This window comes from Tamandua tetradactyla, chromosome 3 (genome assembly GCF_023851605.1).
Source record: "Tamandua tetradactyla isolate mTamTet1 chromosome 3, mTamTet1.pri, whole genome shotgun sequence".
Taxonomy (NCBI): Eukaryota; Metazoa; Chordata; class Mammalia; order Pilosa; family Myrmecophagidae; genus Tamandua; species Tamandua tetradactyla.
Window position 1 is genome coordinate 165,529,671 of NC_135329.1, and position 11,479 is coordinate 165,541,149.

The following is an 11,479-nucleotide window of genomic DNA, read 5'->3' on the forward strand; positions in this document are numbered from 1 at the left end:
AGCTTTTAAGGCTGGGATCCTTGTTATAGGTACTTGGAGGGGCCCCTCCTCTTCTGGCTATGCTAATAAGGGATTGATGAGCTGCACTTTTCATTGGTTCTTTTCAGGTGCCAACCTGTATGAGAGCTAGGTGTATGGAGGCTATGTGTGTGTGCCAAAAGGAACTTTTTGGTATGGGTTTTCCCTATCTAATTTGCCTCATTCCCCTGTCAGAAAATTCCACCCCTTAATCTTTTTTTTATTTTCCAATCATCACAATCAGTTTTTTCACCCCTTAATTTTAAGGGGTGCTGAAGGAGGGAGTTGTCTTCGGTCACTGCTTCCTGCTGACAGAGGGGGTGCTGTCTCTGCCTATAATGGGAGTGAAATTCTCTGGCTGTCATATCTAATGATTCTTCTGGGAAGGCATGGGTTTTTTTTTTTTTCCCATCTTTCTTGTTCTGGTGTGACCCCTTGGTTGTCTATTGATGTCTTACAAGGGCATCCGATCTTTGTACTATAACTCTACTGTTATTGTCAAGGTGCAGCATTGAGGGAGGGAGGGAGAGAGGAGGAGAGAGAGAGAGAAAGAGAGAGAGAGAGATGAAAACCCACAAAGTTGAAGAGAATTAGGGTGGCTAACCCCATTAAACAGAAAAGGATAGAGTGAAGAATTTCATTTATCCCAGGTGGCAGAAATTTGAATAAATCAAATAGGAGATCTTGGGACTTGTTAGATAATCTAGTGGCTGGATCTTTAAGGGAGTTAATATCCTGTATTATCTTTGAACTCCGATTAACATTAAAACAACAATCCTTTCCAGGAATGCCCATAATGCCCATGTTCCTCCATGGGCTGCTTTAAGGGCATCAAGGGCTCAGTGGGTTTTGAAGAATGACACCTGCTAATTAATTTATTTGGGATTGGAGAAGGGTTAAGTTGGAGGCTGTTTGTTTGATGCTAGTGGATAGTTCAATGGAGAGATTATGTTGGACCCACTCGGCTCAAGCTATTTCTGCACTCCAGGAGCTACAGTTCTCCCAATCCCAATGGTAGCTAGGAGTAGGGATTAGGAACTGGGCTACTCTTTAATTCTGGTTTAGGATGGACTGTCATGGCTTTTATCTATATGTGGCTGGATAAGAGCTCTTTCTGAGAAGTGTCACACTGTCATTTTCTTATTTACTTCTGCTTGCATTATTAATATCAGTTTTTAAGCATATTTGCCTTGTGGCAACTCTTGTGAGTCACTTGCCCAACATTTGAGAGCTAATTTACATATAGGTAATATAATACAATTGCAAGTAGTCCCAGAGCTAATTCATAAAACACTGAGGACTGATCCATTTGTTGAGATCTTAACTTGTTTTCTCTAATAATTGATATGTGGTGGTATGTTAAAATTTGCAGAGGCTGATTTCCTTATTCAAAAGATGCATCAGGGCAGGCCACGGTGGCTCAGCAGGCAGAGTTCTCACCTGTCATGCTGGAGACCCAGGTTCAATTCCTGGTGCCTGCTCATGCCAGAAAAAAAAAAAGCATCATCAAATTTAATTTCTGGTGAATTCTGGCTGCTCTACCAGGCACAAGTTAACTACAATATACTAAAACACGTTGAAGGCAAAAGAAGTAGTTAGGGCACCCCATTGATCTCACAAAATCTCCACTCTTCCCTCTAGGCATCTTAGGAGCTTTATGTGCACATGACTGTTTAACATACAGAATGAAGCAGGGTGCCAGGGCCAATTGGGTATGAACTATTTGTAAAACTTAAGTAGTTTATTATTTTTCTTTTGGTAAAATAAAAATAGAAAAAATAGTTTCAATGTATTTTTTTCTAGAACTTCTTGGCTGTGAGCTCCCTCTTTAGATACCACTACTCCAGAGCCCATTGTTACTGAATGGTAACATATTTTTACTACCTCCTTTCCTGAATTAAACCAATGAAAGCATTTATTAACTGTCACCACCTTATGGAAGTCAGCTCTGGCCTGCTTTGCACCATATCCTGATGCAAAGCTTGGTACAAGCAACCCTATCTGGCTCCTTTGTTCAGAAATGAGTTAGGTGGCCTAAATTGCTGAGTTTTTATAAAGATTAGAGCAGACTATTCTGTGTAGCAGAGTAAATTTGTTTCCCTTTGCTTGTTCCATGCTGAACCTTCTACTTCCTCACTGATTCAATGTCCTCCCTGTTGCCTAATGAGGCATTCCTTTGCTCCAAGAATAGTGTGGTAGGCTGAATTATGTACCCCAAATTAGAAATGTTCTTAATCTAATCCATATCTCCGTGGGTGTGAACCCATTGCAAATAGGACCTTCTGAAGATGCTGTTTTTATTTAAGATGTGATGACCTGGATCAGGGTGGGCTTTAACCTGATTACAGGAGGACAGATAGAGAGAAAGGCATAGGGAGAAGCCGGAAGCCAGAAGTCAGCGGAACACGGAAGACAAAGGGAAAGACATTGCCGTGACATGAGGCAGAGATGCAATCCAGAAACCCCAAGGATTGCTGGAAGCATTACAGATTTTTGGAAGAAAGCATCACCTTGATGATGCCCCAATTTGGGGCTTCTCCAAGCCTCAAAACGATGAGCCAATAAATTCCTTTTCTTTAAGCCAACCCATTGTGCAGTATTTATCACAGCAGCCCATCAAACTAAGACAAATGGTCAGACACAAGAGTCAGGAAGAAAAAGAAAAGTTATTTTAATATCTAAATACATTGAAATATCCCTAGCAGAGCCACTAGTCTGAAAGCTTAGATTCTTTCAGTTTGCAGGAGGTTTTGATGGAGAAAAGTAATTTTGGCATTCCATAAGCTTAACTTTGAATACCAAGAGGCAAAGGTCTTCAAAATGCCTTTGTATATAAAGTTTATCCATTAGTCCTAAATTTGACAGAATCCTGCCACCTCTGCCTCCCTCACAGAGAAGGTACATAAAACTCTTTTCCAGAATGAAGATGGGAAAAGGAACTTTAAGAGTTGGTTATGTTCTTAATTTATACATTCTCCTAGACAAGGAGGTGATCACAACCCCACAGCAAGTTTGAAGAATCCTATAGAAAAGATCTATGACACATTTTCAAGGGCATAGCCCATGTGGACTGGCAGCCTCTCTGAGAAGCCCCTGGCTTGGCTGGTGCTGGAGGAGTGTATCAGTGGTGAAGGGCACACAGGCAGGTGGACTTGCAGGCAGCTTCATCTGTCTCAGTTGCAGACATTCCTTATTGCTGAGATGTCAGGTGTGGCTGTGGGAGCATGAAAGAATCTAAAAAGGGTATCACAATGACCAGTTTTTCCCAGGGATTAATACAGCATGGTCTTATGGAGGCTGGGAGGAGGAGAAGGGGAAAATAAGATACGTATGGTCGGCTAGACCTATTTACCATATCCCACATGTTCATATTTGATTATATATATATTTTATTTTTCTCAAATTTAAACAGTTTTTTTTTTTTTTTTAATTACATGGGCAGGCACTGGGAATTGAACCCGGGTCCTCTGGCATGGCAGGCAAGCATTCTTGCCTGCTGAGCCACCGTGGCCCGCCCTAAACAGGTTTTAAATGATCATTTTTATGTCTTCAACATGTGCTGCCAATACTGTTGTAGTAGGTTATACTCATGAATTTATCATTTCTTATTGCATATAAAATGTTTCCATTCATTGAAACAACAATAAAAAATAACAACAAAAAACAATGAATGTGGTATGGAAACCTGAGGATTTCTGGGATTTATTACTAGCTGGACATAGAATATGTAAGTAAATTCTATGTTTAACTTCACCACTGACCCTGTACATGATTGTGAATTTATTTCTCCTGTCTGAAGTCTTTGTTTTCAGATTATTTTTGTTTTCATTAAAAATGATAACTTTAGGGCATGGCATGTTCCCAGTATATTTGTGGAATTTAACCATATAGCACAACATTTTTTACGTTGCTTAGATGTATAATGCACATGTCTTATACAAATCTAAAATCCCAAGGGCATGTATAATTTGAAAAATTGTATTATCTCTTGAGATATCGTATTTCATCCTTTTAGCATTACATAAGCATATTTTTATATAATTCCATTTGAAAAAACACAGTGTCTTTTGCCTGTAAAATGAAAGGTAAAGATATCACCGTTGGCTTTAGGATGTCTCCTTTGGCTTAGATCATCTTTGACTTTTCTGGTTTAGGGGTTTTATTTTCCTTTATCAACAAAAAGCATTTTTCTTTGCCCTTTCCATCCCATCACTTCTTTGTGAAGCTGGCAGACAAACAAAACCTTCAAAAGTAGCATTTAGCTAACACCTTTCATGCTCTGAGTGAAAAATCATAGATAATTTCTAATTTCTACCACTTTCACATTTAAATCTGTGTAAATACTTACCTGGCATAGGAAATTCAAGAAGTACTAAGGAAGAGCAGTGCATTGCAGTCCTTTCAATCTATCAATTCACTAGAGAAGGTCAAAGTATGACATTAGTGGCTTTGTATTTGAGTTCCAGTATGGGATTTTATTTTTAAAATGGTACATATCATTCAAGATATAATTTCTAGTGACTTTTAAGGAGGTAACAAGGAAAATAGAAAAAAGGTCAGCAGGAACACAGACATGATTCAATGGCCAAAGGACAATTTTGATTCTGTGACCTTCATTTAACCAACCAAGTTTATGGATTATAGTAGACCGGGGAATTCCAACTCTCTTTTTTCCCTACACACTGACTTTTATCAGGTTTTAATTTGTATGCAGAAAAAGATGGACTGAATCATACTTTTATCATATTTTTAAAAATAATTAGAAACTTTACTGATGCTTTTTTTTCTCAGGGGATGGAGACGCTGAAGAAAAATACAATTAAAACTTGGTTAGTGGGGGGTGCAAGGGTAGTTCCATGGTAGAATTCTCACTTGCCATGCAGGAGACCTGGGTTTGATTCTGGGCCCATGCACTTCCAAAAAAAAAAAAAAAAAAAAAAAACCAACAACAAAAATTCAACAAATGGTGCTGTAATAATGGGATACTCACATGGAAAAAGAATGAAATGTGACTCCTGCCATACAGCAAATGAAAACAAAACAAAAGCAAAAAACCCCAACAAGTTGGTTAGTCATTATTGTATGGACTCTTTTAGAAAATACTTATAAGATAACAGGGGCCTAGATTATAAGCTCTTAGAGCAGACACATTTAGTCCAAAAGTGTAATTATTATTTCTGGATTTTGAGAGGCTGTTTTATATACCTATAACCTGGTACTCAAAGATATACAAAGCCGATCACGTTGGGATTAACACAAAAACAAACAAACAAATAAACCAAAAAAAAAAAAAAATCCTTGGTTTGTAACAAAGAAATTTTTCTAGTGGCTACGTATTTCCATCCCCTAGAATGGTAGAAAAGAAGTCATACCTTCTTTTTATCCATAGAAGAGCAAGTTCTTCTTCTTTTTTTTTTTTTTGGCTTTTATAAAGGTGATTTATTAAGTTATAAGTTTACAGTTCTAAAGCGTTAAAAATTTCTAAACTAAGGCATCCAGAGAAAGGTAACTTGACTCAAGAAAGGCCAATGTCTGTCACATGGAAAGGCACATAGCTGGCATCTGCTGGTCCTTGTTCCTGGTTCTGTTGCTTCCAGCTTCTGATTCTAGTGATTTCCTCTCCAAGCATCTGTGGGCATTCTCTTAGCTCCTCTGAGACACAACTCTGGGTTCTGAATTACTTAGCATCTCACGCAAAGGCACATGGCAACATCTGCTGGGCACTGCATCTCCAAATGTTCATGTCTAGGGGTCTGCTCCCCTTTGAAAGAACTCCAATAAACTAATCGAGACCCACCTGGGATGGGCAGAATCACATCTCCATCTAGCCAAAAGTCACACCCACAAGTGGCTGTGTCCCATCTTAAACAATAGGTGTGCCCTCACATGATTGGATTAAGAAAAGATCATGGCTTTTCTGGGGATACATGACAATTTTAAACTATCATGGGGGGGGTACTCTGGAAGGACACAGGGTACCCACAATTTTACCTCTAGGAACTTATGTCATTGATACACTCAAAGGGGAGCAAAATTACATCTATGAACAATGTCATTTATTCCAGCATCACCTGTAACAGCACATATAGGAATCAATATAGACATTTATCCACAGGGAACATATTAACAGTTGCTGCCTCTAGGGAGGTGGCAAGGTTCTGGGTGAGAGGAAAATTTTCCACTCTATCCCCTTTTGTTTCCTTTGAATTTTGAACTATGCTATTATATTGCCTATTCAAAAAATTAAAAGAGAAAAGCAGGCCACAGGAGGCACATCACAGAGCTGGAGAGAAGGGCCCTTCCACCCTGGCTCCTCTATGTAGGCTGCTTCCTCCCCTCCCTCATCCAGCCCTTCCATGTCCCCATCCCACATTTCCAGGAGAAAGAATCCAACTGGATCACCTTGAGAGGGGAGTCTTTGAACCTTTCCTCCTTCAGCCCCAGCAGGTGGGAGATCGTGAGATCCCCCCATGGGGGCTGGAACCAGGTCTCTTCTGCTCACCACAGCACCCCCATTTCCTGGTAGACTGCCTGGCACCTAGTGGGTGCTTAATAAATGCTTGCAGGGTAGATGCATGGTACTAAGGTGGCTCTTTTCAGAGCCTCCCCAGAGGCACTGACATTCCAGCTGGATTTGGAAAATGGCTTGGGACTCACCAGATGGAGGAAAGGAGAAAGAAGCTGTAGTGCAGGTCAGGACAAGGGCAAAGGCATGGAGGCAGGATCGGGTGGGGCTGCCTCAGGGGATACAGTCATGCTGGGGGCTGTGGGGTGGGGCATGCGGTGACAGATAAAACTGGAGCCAGATGGGGGTGGCCACCCTAGGACACATGGACATGCCCATAGAGTCAATGGGAAGCCATGATCAGGTTTGAGGAAGGGAAGTGAAGGATGGTTTTTGGGCTTAGTTAAGTGGCTGTGGGAGAGAGGAAGACAGGGTTTGGTGGTCCCTGGGCAGGAGGAGGGGGCTGCTCTGCCAAGGTGTACCTGGGTTATGATCTGGCTCCTCTCTCTTTGGCAGAACAGCTGGTGACCTGGTGGGCTGGGGCTAGAGATGGGAGTGACACCAGCCAGTGTCATCTGAGATGCCAACATGGGCCAGCCATTCTCACTGCCAGGCTCTCAAGGGCCCTCCAGAACGTCCTTCAGGGCCAGGAGAAGGTTCAGAGAGGCTAGATCAAGGGTTTTAAGAATAGCTCTGGCCACTTCAGGAAGTGGTTTCTCCAAATATAAAGGATCTCTGCTGTTAGAATGTTCTGGTTTGTCATATTATAGCCTGAGGTTGGTGCCACCAAATCTGAACTCTGGTCACTCACTTGTGTTAAGGAGAAGAAGAAATTATATGAATGTGTTAGGAAAACTACTAAAAAATATTGTTTAAGCTGTCCAAATTTTATTGAAACATCTGTTCTGTATTTGGATAGTCTCATTTAGTTTCGAAAGGTGAATGCTAATTAACTTTAAGAAAGAGAGAGCTGAAGAAGACTCATCAGTTTCCATTTAGAAACATTTTATTCAGCCACTTTGAACAGCCTATTTAGAGCATTTTATTAAAAAATATAATTTTTTACTACCCAGGTTTGGGTAGTAAGTAGTAAGCTTGACTTTACTTTAAAACTTAAGGAAATGATAGGAATATGTGGGATAAAACTTGGAATATACCTAAAAAGGTGTTTTCTCAATATTACAACTACTCTTAACCTTTTCAGAAATTTAATATTCTAGTTTCATTTATCCTGTTTTTCTGACTGCTCTTCTGTCTCCACTAATGGAAAAGTGCCATGTGGTATGTATATATATTTTAAATGACTGTAGATTTGAATTGATTTAAAATTGCCTAACATTGTTCAGAAATACCTTAGTGATTGAGGAATCAAGGTGGCAACAAGCAAACAATTTTGACCACTCATTGAGTCTTATCTTGCAGTGCAAAACCTGTGGTTTTTAGTGAATAATTTTAGGTACTTTGATAGGGGAAGAATCAGTATCCCATAAATTCATAGTGAAAGACTACTATTGCCCAATTATAATTACCGTGACTAAAATAAATACTATGAAGTAAGTAATAAAACTCTCTCAACACTATCAACTCATTCTGTATTAGAAATTCAATTTGTAGATAAGGAGAATTTAAAAGAAGATGAGAAATGGCATTTATTCTAATCTACTGTCAAAAGTTGTTAGTCAAGTTTCTCTAATTTTTGGTCATATATTATACTCTATCTTTTCTGTCACCTGATTATCTTAACAATACAGCCTTATTTTTAAAATGAAAGGTGTTTCTCTTTTTCAAGGAATCAGACTTCTCTTTGGGAAAAAAATGAATTTGGAAGAAGAAATTAAAAAAGAAGAAAACAGAATTATAAAAGATGAGAGCATGTCAAATGAGCTCATTTAAATAGTATTGTGTCTGAGCTTTAATTTTTTTTTTCAGTTCAGTTAGTGTATTTCTTTTCCTTTGCATTTTATTAGAGAAAATTACTAATAGTCAAAAAGTGCCTCATGGTTCTTCAAAATGAATTTCTTGCTATAAAGCCTGCCTTCTGTTACAGTAGCAGCCCTTGTGGGTTATAAGATCGCTGCTATTGATACATCAAACACAGGAAGTTGGAATCTCTGCAGCTGTTAGAGCACTATATGATTTTCTGCTTTAACTTTGCATTTCTGTATCAGTTCAGTTTCAGACTCACAATGTGACCTTGGGCAAACTGCTTAACCTGGACATCTTTTTACTCTTTCAAGAAACCTTCAAAAATTGTCACTAAGGTAGTATCCATTTCTAAAATACAGTTGATGAATTCTCTTATTATAGAGAATTTACATGTCAGGTTGAAATATGAGATTTATTCAATCACTGATTAATGAATTAATTACATTCTTATTTTATAGGGAGAATACATTATCCAAGCAAACTGCTCTATTACTAAAATAGACTTTGGGCTGGAGGAATCTTTTTGGAGTCTGGAACCAGGAGACAGATTTCTCTCTCAAAAGAGAGCAGGCACACTAACAATATGGGATTAAGTGTTTCTCCAAAGGCAGCTCTCAAAGAGAAGGCTCTCCTGTTTGAATTCTGCTAAAATATGCATATATTAAAAATTTGGAAGTAGGGCAAAGGGATGGCTGCGCCGTTCCTTTTATTGTTATACTGCAACATTGTCTAACAGACCCACCCCAGGATTATTTAATTCTTTGGGGAATGCTCTTTGTTTGATATATTATTCTCTATTGTCTTGGGCTCTGATTCTGTAAAGCTGTGTGTTAATGCCTCGAAGTTTTGTCTGGTAAAGATGCAAATGATTTCTGTCTAGTAGAAAATATAACTTCCAAGGTTATGGTCTTATTCCTCTGTAGGATATCAACCAGGTTAGAGTCTTATTCTAACATTTTTCCTTCAATTTCCATAACTGCTCAGCTCTCCAAAAGCTCTTTGAAACAGCTTTATCATCCTGCTGGTTCTCTCATTAATGAGTTAAGTATATTTTTCATGCACACTTTATATTTGTACGAGTTGTAGCTGTAACATTTCAGCATTTTTACTTTGACAGTTATTGTTGCTTTTGTTAACTTCCTACTGCCACCACTTGTAAGAAGAGAGGGTTGCCCAAAGTGGAAAAAATTCTAACTCTGAATGCTGAACCCCTAGCTATTTTCATTTCTATCTCTTTTTTTAAAAAAACTTCATCTGTGTCCTATCTCCTACTTCATGATGTCTGTTACAATGATTGAATCCAATTACAGTAGATTATTGAGATTTGAGGCTTACACATTTATAGTTTTGACTATTTTCAAGCAACTTAGCATATAGTGATTTGCAGTTGTGCTGAGGAATGAATTCCCTCTGCAGGTTTTGCAATACTGATGTGATGGAATGCCCTGCAGAAATAGGGAAGGGTGACACCCCGCATCTGAATTTCAGCTTGGTTGTGTTGTTCTCTGCTCATTATCATGCACACTAGCTCTTCTGAAGTGATAAAGACTTTGTTTCTTTGTGTAAAATGGGCTATAAAAGAAAATCATCTGTTGGTGCTGGTGGATGCTTGTGGAGAGAGTAGAGATCTAAAAAAGTAATGATTCTTTGCAGCAAAAGAGAAGTTTTAGAGGTGTACACTATCAATTTGCTGTTAATCCAGCAAAGAAAGATGAGAAACGTTTGTGCTAATAATCAAATGTTTAGTTAAAGTAATAATATTTTATTCTTTTAAAATTGGCAAAACTTAAAGTAATACTGGTGTTTCAAGAGTTTAAGAAAGGATTGTTCATGTCTTGGAGATAGGGCAATATAGTGGATTTACATTTATTTGGGTTCGAATTTTGGTTCTTCCACAAATTCATTACAGAACCTTTGGTTATGCCAAAAATCTCTGGGACATAAATTCTAGGAGGACATTCTTTAGTGACTTATTGGATATGTTACATGAAATTCTAGGTTTGGGATACGTCAGTGAATATCACAAAGATAACTGTCCTGAAAGAACTCTCATTTTGCATCGTGGGAGGGAGAGGTAGGAAGAAGGGGAAGATAGTAAATAAATAATAGGTAAGTAAATTATCTAATCTCTTGGAAGGTGATAGATGACATGGAAACTAGAAAGAAATATAGTAGGATAAGTTGGGATTTGAGGTAATTGTGTGTGTCTGTTGCACGTGTGTCTGTGTGCACGTGTATGTGTGTTGCTGTAACAAATAAGGTGGTGGAACTAAGCCTCACTGATACGGTGGGATTTGAGCAAAGACATGAGAAAGATGAGGGAGCTAGCCATCTGCTCTGGAAATAACATCCAGGCAGAGGGAAGAGATCAAATACAGGTGAGAAGTTGGGAGCCTGTCTGTTTCATGTTCTAGGAATAGAAAGAGGGCCAGTGTGGTGAGATTGGAGTGATCCAGGGGAGGAAGAATTGGAGATGAGGTGAGAGATGCACAGGAAGTGGTGGTGTCAGTACTGTGAGGCCTTGTAGGCCATTGGTTTTTACTCTGTGTGGCCTAGGGAAACAATAGGGAATTTTGAGCAAAAGAGTGATATGAGTATTTTATACAGATCATTTGGCTGCTGTGCTGAAAGGGGCTTATAAAAGGGTAAAGTGAAAATGGGAGAATTATTAAGAGGCTATTACAGTAGCCAGGTGGGAGAGGATGGCTTAGGCCAGGGTGATAGCAGAAAAGGTACTGAGAAGCAGACACATTCTGAATATGTTTTGAAAGCACAGCCAGCAACACTTGTGTTTGGATTGGATATGGGGTATGAAAGAAAGCAAAAGGTCAGTGAGGACTCCAGGATTTTCATTTGATAAATGAGAAAGGTGGAGCTACCTTCAACTGAGATAGGGAAGCCTGAGGGTGGAGCAGGTTTTGGCAGTAATATCAGGGGTTCAGATTTGGGCATGCTGTGTTTGAGATGCTTATTTTACATACAAATTTGTATTTGGACATACAAATCTGAAGCTTGCAAGTGAGGTCTGAG